Here is a 9,308-nt window from a genome sequence, read left to right as displayed (position 1 = left end):
ATCAACAATCCAAGTACTCCTCAACTTTAATCAGCTGCAATGGCGTCTAAACTGTTGAATATTGCCCTTGCAGTCTTCGCAATTGTTCTTTCTTAAGGAAGTGATAAAAGGAACATGAAATCCTAGCTTAGCTTAAGGCTTGAGCTCATCTCCAACATGAAATACTTTGTCCTTGGCCCAGGCTTCATAGTTGAAATTGATGGTCCATTCTTGGTCATGTCCAACAGTAAACTCTATTGCCATGGCAACAGCTGGAAGAACAAATGCCAAGATTGCTATGGCGCCAACAAACCGCTTAGAAGTCGTTGGAGCTTATTGAAGTTGAGTAGTCACCAAGTTTCTTCTAATGATCAGCTTCAATGGTTACTTGAACCGGTGATTTTCATCTTGGGGTCTAAATTAAAAGTCTATTTATAGCAAAATGTTTTGACCTGCAGAATCTTATTGAAAGCCTTAAAAAAAAAAAAAAAAACGAGGAACAGGCCGGATCGCCGGCCATGGGGGTTGCCAGAGAAAACTTTGGTTGGTAAGCAGTTAAGCCATGCCTAATGTTGTATGACAATTATAAAAACATGTATGTTTTGGCGGTTTCCTTTGGCCTACACATATACACAAATATCGAATGATAATTTCTCTGAGCGATCACTAGTGTGTTTTAGGTATAAATTAAATAATGATTACGTTTAACTTCAAAAGTACCACAAATGGAAGTCCCTTGAAGAAGTTATTCTGGCCGGCTTGGACACTAGGCCATTCTTACAAAACTAGAAAGTGGAACAACAAAAGTCCCAATCCAAACTCAATTTACATGACCTTAACCCGGGCTGATTATATTGGGAGTCTTAGAACATTTAGCAAGAAGCAAGCAATGTCAAACTTTTAATCAACGACTCCACCTGAGTTTCCATGGTTGATAATGAACTTCTACAGCTTTATGATTGACTAAAGTGATCCTGAACTTTTTTTAAATGGAAAATTTTATGAATCAAATTCATGTGGAACAATAAAGTTTCATTATGTGATGAAATGCCAAATATGGCATTGTAACTTTGTAGCCTAGCTTAATATATAGTATTGACCATCATGATCTAAGCAAGGATTAAAGTTTCAATGGGATTTGGTGCAATATTAGGTATTGGGCTCCACGGATACGAAATATATTACAAACTTTCCTATAAGTGGGGCAACTAAGCAAGGAATTGAGGTGTTTTAAAAAGATAGGAATGGAGTCATGGGCACTTTAACCATCAAGTATGCACATGGACAAAAGGGAGGGGTAAATATGAAATTGATCATTGATTATCATCGGCTGATATATCAACGATATTTTAAAAAATTTCCGAATATTTCTATCAAATATATTTTCATGCTCTCTTACCGTCTACTTGGCCAACTCAAACCAAGTTAAAAAGTTCAAATTGAACCCTTGGCAGCCGTTAGGCCAACTTTGCACTTTGTTGTATTTAGACAAACATTACTATATTAAATAGATTATAATTTTAATATTAAAACAATATTTTAATATACAAATTAATTATAATTATTTTATTTTAAATTTCATTTAATTGATTACCAACCATCATTATAATTTTCTTAGTAAGTCTTTTTTTTTTATATCATTTATATGATAATTAAATATAAATAATATAAATATTAAAAAAAATCATACATATATCATAATTTATTTTGCATCATTAAATGCATTTGAATTAAATAGATTATAGTTTTAATATTAAATATATTTTCAAGTTTGACATATTATTATTAATATCATAAATTTATGTATGATATGTTCAAACTTACAATCAATACTATCAATCCTTTCAACAAAATGGGGTCCCTTTGTCTAATAATGCGATGAAACCACAATGATATTCATTTTGGTACTAAAGTACCATTGCCATATAATATGTATAAATTGTTCTCACTGAATGAAACCAAATATTTCTTATCCTAATTCTAAGTGTGCACTTCCAAAATTCATATTTTGTATCCTTAAAATCCAAATATCGATATATCTATATTTACTAATATTTTCATCATCAACCATACTGTGGACCCATATTTTTCACATGCATCCCCACTCAATCGGTAAGACTCGTTTTTGTTGGGTGAAAAATTGTATTTTATAAAAAACTGGAGTCGCCACTTATTTTTATTATTTTATTTAAGGAAAAATAAAATAAGAAACTAAAACCCTAAGAAAAAAAGACTCCTTAAACTTTTGAAAAACCCGAATCTAGGTCTAGGGATCAAGTTACCTATTAGGAAGATACCTTAAAGTGTAGCACCCCTCTAAACCCTAAAAAGGTCTCTATTAGCTAGGTTGAGGGAAGGATGACAATTAATTGCTTGATTGAGACTGCAAAGAAAGCAAAGGTGATCAAGCTTAAGAGTAAACAACATAATATTCATAGCCAAACAATCATACCACAAGAAACACTCATGTAGGAAGAAGAGATTGGCGTACCTGAGGTACATCCCAAAGTGCTTTCATAAAAATATTGAAGTTAGTTTAACAAATATAACATACAACATGCATTTCATCTCATTCAAATAATCAAGTAACAAACAAAACATACAAACCAACAACATATATCTAAATTTGCACACTCAAAGTTTGTATATTTGCATAATTATAGGGATAAAAGGCATGAGAGACATACTTGGATAGTATGCATAACTTACAGTGTGCTTACACGTGATGAAATAGGGTTAGAACAATTCATGATAATAAATAACTATGATAAAAAAACACTAATATATATAACATTTGTATAGCTAAAAAAAGGCAAGATTCCAAAGGAATATCATCTATCACCTAGGACATACATATAAGCTCATTATTAAATTTAAACTAATACTTTAGGTAGTCATAAGTATCAAAGTTAGTAACTAAGACAAAAACATGCAGTAAATGGGTAGAACAGTTGCATTCACTTGAAAAATCCTAAACAAATATCTAGAGACATCATTTCAACATGGGCGGAATCATATGGCATTCTCATTATGTCTATATTACAATACCAAAGCCAAAATCAAGTAAAGACATATCAATTAACTCCAAGTTAAAAGGTAAGTTAAACATTGTATAGAAATCCCAACATGCAATCACAACAAGAACCTTTAAAGAATAAATCCTAAAACAATATCTAGAAGTGGATTTTAATTACAAAAATTTTTGGAGGCCTCTTCTATATGTCTAGATTATCAACCAAAAGGCCAAGAAATTTAGTAAAGCTTTGATTGATTCCAGTTTTACAGAAACATCTCTAAAGGTCCGAACCCTAACAAAATTCAATAGTATGCATAAAATGGTTTTTTAAACTAACATAGAAGTGCCAAAAAATCATACAAAAAATTCATTGAAAATGATTAGAATGTCTACTTTACAAGAAAAATAAATACAAGGTGATCAGAAGGCACACAAATCAATTTTAAAAACAATCAAACAACTCCTCTATTCAAAATTAGGGCAATACAGTGAATGCAACAAGGGAAAAAAAAAATCTTTTGATTAGGGAAACTATTTTCAATATTTTATGTGTGTAAAGTCAATTTCAAGAAGTCTATAATCAAGTAAAAATATCAAATAAAATTTACAAGGTCACCTAATAATTTATTTTTACAAAAATATTTTGAATGTCCAAAATCGGGTAAAAACAGAATCCCTAAAAGAGTCATTTATATCTTCTATTTTAGAATTGCTTTTTAATTTAAACAAAGTTCTAAATTCATATTCAAGATGTCTAAAATATCATACAATCACGAAATTTTTTTTTAAAAACATCATAAATAGGTCAAATCAAATTTTATTTTCAAGTGTTCAATATATTGAATAAGTTGATCAAAAGAAGGTTTTTGAAAAATGATTTTTATGTAGGAGTTCCACCAATTCCTGTTGATATACACAAATAGAAAGCAATAAAACAATAATAAATAAATAATTTAATTAAAAGTAATAATAATACATACCTATATTACACTTACAAAATAACTTTAACATGTGTATTCTTATTTATTTTATCATTTTTATTTTTATTTTTCCAAGCATTTTTATGAATTTTGAACAATTTTCAGTCCATTGATATTTTTGTCAAAATATCCACTGATATAATTTTCAATATATATGTAAGATTCAAGTATCAATATATCTATGTTTATTGATATTTTCATCCTTGAGTATGTATAGATTTTTTTTATATATATAAGAAAATGAGAGATTGTACTAGTAATGCCTAGAAGTGGCAAAAAAAGTACACATAGACTTGTGTATGTCTATATATATATAAGAGTTTGGGTTAAAAACAACCCCATTGGCCAAACAAATATGCATTTTGGCCCTCATCTGAAACTTTTGTTCAAAATGACCTCTTTCTCTTTCATCCTTTATCTTCTATTAGAAAAAAAGAAAAAGAAATTGAAATTGCATTTTGAAAATGTGATTTCAGTATAAATTTAAAATCACATTTTGAAAATAAGGTTTCAAAATATGGTTTTAGTATTAAAATTGTGTCTATAAATTTATATTGAAACCTTACTTTCAAATTGTAGTTTCATAGAAATTAAAAAACAAAACAAAAAAACAAAACAAAACCAAAATTACTAATTTGAACAATAGTTTCAAAAGAAGCTCAAATTAAGCTAATATTTTATTTGGATCAACGGCTAACTTGACCCAAAATTCTATATATAATGTTTTTTCAACTACCAATAAGGTAACTAAAATTAAAATTAAATTCTAATAAGTTTAATTTAGTAAATAAACTAATTTTAATTATTTTTTTTTAAAATTTGAATAGATTGATTTTTTAAAATATAAAATTTGAAAAATCCTTTTAATAATTTTTTTTCTATCTCATTATAATTATCAAATATAAATGAAGCATAAATTTATAAATAAAATGATAAATATTTTTAAACAAAAATAATGTTATATGTCATCGTTACTTTTATGTCTTTAAATATGTATAAACTAGATAAATAATTTATTTAATATTAAATGTGTTTTGAAGTATTATATATCATTATCCAAAGTTCAATATTGGTAATATAGTCTTCGAAAAATAACTTTCATTAGTGGATTATTAGTTGTTTTTATCATTTCTTGTAGTTTTATCGATATTTCTATAAGTTTTGATTTACTTCTATTCTACTGATATTTTATATTCAAATTTTCATCCGATATTTTCGCCAAATTCAACCATCGATATTTCTATATTTTTTTATATTTTAATCCTTGTACCTAACAAAGCTTTAATTGACAAATTTAATACGATACCAAAGTATATTATTTTATCAAAGGTTATAAGTTCAAACCTCACTACTTATTTATTTCTCTTATTTGCTAAGTCCATGTACGGTCTCCTAAGGACTATTAGGTAGGGATGGTATCAAAATATTATAAACTTTTATAATTTATTTTTTGTGAAAAGCAAAAATTACATTTGTATTTTATAAATGTTCAAAAAGAAAAAAAAATGAAACAATTTAATTAAACAAATTTTTATAATAATAAAAAAAATATTCCACACCAGTCAATTTTATAAAATTGTGTACTAGTATTTTATATGTAGTGAAATTTGACTACAATCAGTTGACTAGTTAGTGGTTTTCATATGTTTAGCGTTGAGACAATCTCTATAGGTGATTGTCTATTTTACATCTAGTGGTTTATGCACATGAACATGATTATTTCTTCTTCTTAATCATATTTTGAAGTGTGGAATCATGGTAGGATCTCGAGTATAGATTAAGTCATGTTCTCAAATTTTTGGGTGTGACATAACCCATAATAAAATTTTTTTTGCCTAATCTTTATAAAATAATAATAATAATAATAATTATTATTATTATTATTATTATTATTATTTAACCACCGAAACATTTACCTACCTAAAAATCAAATTATCAAAAGATCAATTTAATATTCTAGCTAATTTGATTATATTTTATCATGTATTACTAAAAATTGCCTAACCAATATGTTATATTAACTAAGAAATATAAATAATAAGCATAAAAATTGTGATTTTTTCTTTAGTTTTTTTCTTCTTTTTGTTTTTAATTTTTTTCTAATGTTGTAAGCGATGTTTCATTCAACTTGAAAGATCATTTAAGGACCTACATATCTTATCTAAAGCAAAATATGCAATTAAAGTTGAAGTGTAGATGACTCATAATTTGTTGCTTCTTTTTCATATTTACAGATTAGTAACTTTATTTTGTTCTTTGATCATTATGCCAATACGTCATTCTTATGTGAATCCTCAACGTCATCCATTGTAATTGTATTAGATCTACTTTATTCATTTTAGTAGAGAGACAAAGACAAAGACAAAGAGAGGCACAAGTGGGTATCCTTTTTCATGAACATAGAAGCACATTTCTTTTCTTCACCATTGAATGGAAGTCTTTGTCAAAGCTATATAGTTGCTTCACAAGGAAGAAAAATGGTTAAGGATACATAATATGTAACTCAAAATATTTCTTTCCTCCTAGCCAAGAAACAAAGAGTAGTTAGCCTATTGACTTTGAAATGAGAATATTTTTTTAAAAAAATCAACCTTCTCTTACTATTTAAGAAAAGTAAGGGTAAGTTAGTTACACAGGAATGGGAATAAGAATGGGGATAAAGAAAAATTAAAATACTATGTAGAATAAAGGGAATTAAAATCCTGGCTAGAATGGATTTTAGTTTCAGTGAGAACAAGTAGTAATCCAAATACAGTAGTAAATAGAAAATAAAATGAATTTTCATTCTTAATTTCTATTTCAATGTTCCAAAAATACTCTAAACCTCTAGTCCCTTAAATGGAATCTACAATAGTTTCATTAATGTTTTGATAATGAAATTACTTAATTTTGAAGGTTGTTCTACTTTTTTTATGTCAAAAAAATGATTACATGTAAACAATACATTTGCATTTTTCTCGAATCTTTACTTTTTTAAAAAAAAAAAAAGTGGTGCAAAGACACTTCTGTCAAATACTTTCTTGCACCTTTCGATGGAAATGTTTCTCGAAGAAATTATAAAATAAAATATAATATGATTTCTATAATATGAGAAGAATTCTAAACTTTGGAACCTCTTATCACTTCTAATTAACCAAGCTAGATAATGTGCCCTTCTCCAAGAGCAAGTTTGGCATAAATATAGATTTCTTGAACATGTTAAAAGTCTTAAAATTTGGAACCTCTTTTGAATATTCCTCGTAAGGAGCTCCTTTGATAAACAAATAATTCAAAATTTTGAAACCTCTTTACAAGATTCTTTGTTGGAGTATATATCTCATTGTTATCTTATGCATATATTTTCTATTTTTTAATAATTATATAAAAAAAAAATTATCCTTCTAATTTGAGAATTCTATATATAAATATTATCTATTCTGAACTTTAACTTTCATGAATGCATTTAGAGAAGTCAACATTTATGAGTGTCAAAATTTCTCTTGCTATTTCATAATCTAAATTAGCAATACATAGTATTTCCATTATTGTTGGGGAATAAAAATCCTTTATTGTCTATTCTAAAATTTTTGAAGAATCACTTGAAACGATTCTTAAATTAGTACTATTGATAAATGCTTCTTCTAAAAAATCGATATTACTAAAAATACTATAAAAATTACTGTTTTTTAATTGACATAGACACTAAATAATTCCCTATAAAAATAAGTGTAGTAGCAAGAAGTACTATTATAAAAAATGCTAGAGACCAAAAGCCTCCTTGTCAAATTCAAAGGAGCCATAATATTTTTAACATTTTTCATAAGCTAAAACCACTCTCAAGTCTGGCTCAAATTCAAATTAAAAAGATTCAAGTCTTAAAAGTGGATAAAACTTCAAAAATAACTTAAGAATTCCATAAATGAATGCAAGTACACTATGATGACGACAAACAATTAAGACCTTTCCCCCCTCCCACAAGTCATTCTATCTTTTAGTCTCATGGTCCTGCTTACCCTATATACCCCTTTAGCTTATTTATAAAATTAATGCTATGGTGGAGGTAAAGAAAGACACCATTCTTGTTGCCTCCATCAAAAGAAGGAAAAAACAAACAAACAAAGAAGGAAAAATAATTATGTCTTCGTCAGATGCTCTCGTAAAGTCTTTCTCTGTTTCTCACTTTGGTAATTTCTCCTTCTCTCTTAACTTTGTTTTTTCTAAATCACAAACAACTACCTTCTTTTACAATATACTTTCTACTCATTCATCTATTATTTTCTTAATAATTCTAGTGAAAATTTGTGACAGTAAGGATGATTACATATGATCTCATGTCCCATATGAAACTTTTTTCTTTTCTTTTCTTTTCTTTTCTTTTTTTCTTTTTTTGCAATTTACACTAGTTTTTTCTCCCCACTGGTTAATGAATACAGTCTACAAATTAATACAACAATTTTGAATTTAGATACAATATCAGATCTGGAGAGCAAATGTTACATAATTCCTATATTCAAACATTTTTCAGTTTGTTTGTTTGTTCTTTCATTATTGATATTTATTAGAAGGTTGAAATAATCTTGATTTACATTTCCAGGAATATTTGGAGTTGACGAGAAATCAATGCTGGAGATCTTAGTAAAATGGCAACCAGAACACTTGTCAACTTTTAGGAATGAAACTTCTAGCATCTTTTTGAAGGATGAACTTTGAGAAATGTGAAGAAATTCTTCTTAAATTTCTAAAAAGGGAATTTAAGCGTTTTAAGGTATCTATATATCAAATACAAAATTAGATATTTATGTTAATATAAAATTAAAGATATTTATATATTATTTATCATAAAAAATTAATTCTTATAAAAAAATAAATATTACAATGGAAGTACAAAAGACAGGGAGACTAAAGATTACTGAAGATTGGTTTTTGCAATAATATGATCAATTTTTTTAACATTTTTGTGGTCAGGATGCTGTGGTGCAATGGACCATGCATCCTTGGGAAAGAGATGCTCGCATGGCAAGGAAGGCTTTGAAAAGAGGCAGTCAAGCATATGGCCTACTCATTGAACTTGCATGCACCAGATCATCAGACGAGCTCTTGGGAGCTAGGAGAGCATACCAGTCCCTCTACAGTGAATCCATCGAGGAAGACGTTGCTTGCCGAGTTGAAGGCATCCAACGCCAGGTTAGTACCACTTTTAGTAAAAAAAAATAAAAATGCATCAAACGATATTTGAAGTATATGATCATATTTTTAGTTATTATATTTGAAAATAAACTCTGACTTGGATTAGTGAGATGTTATGCAATTTTTTTATAAAGTGAAGAGCATTTCTATCTTATAAATTTATTGAA

This window comes from Vitis riparia, chromosome 13, assembly GCF_004353265.1.
Source record: "Vitis riparia cultivar Riparia Gloire de Montpellier isolate 1030 chromosome 13, EGFV_Vit.rip_1.0, whole genome shotgun sequence".
In the NCBI taxonomy this organism is placed as follows: domain Eukaryota; kingdom Viridiplantae; phylum Streptophyta; class Magnoliopsida; order Vitales; family Vitaceae; genus Vitis; species Vitis riparia.
This window is presented reverse-complemented; position numbering follows the sequence as displayed.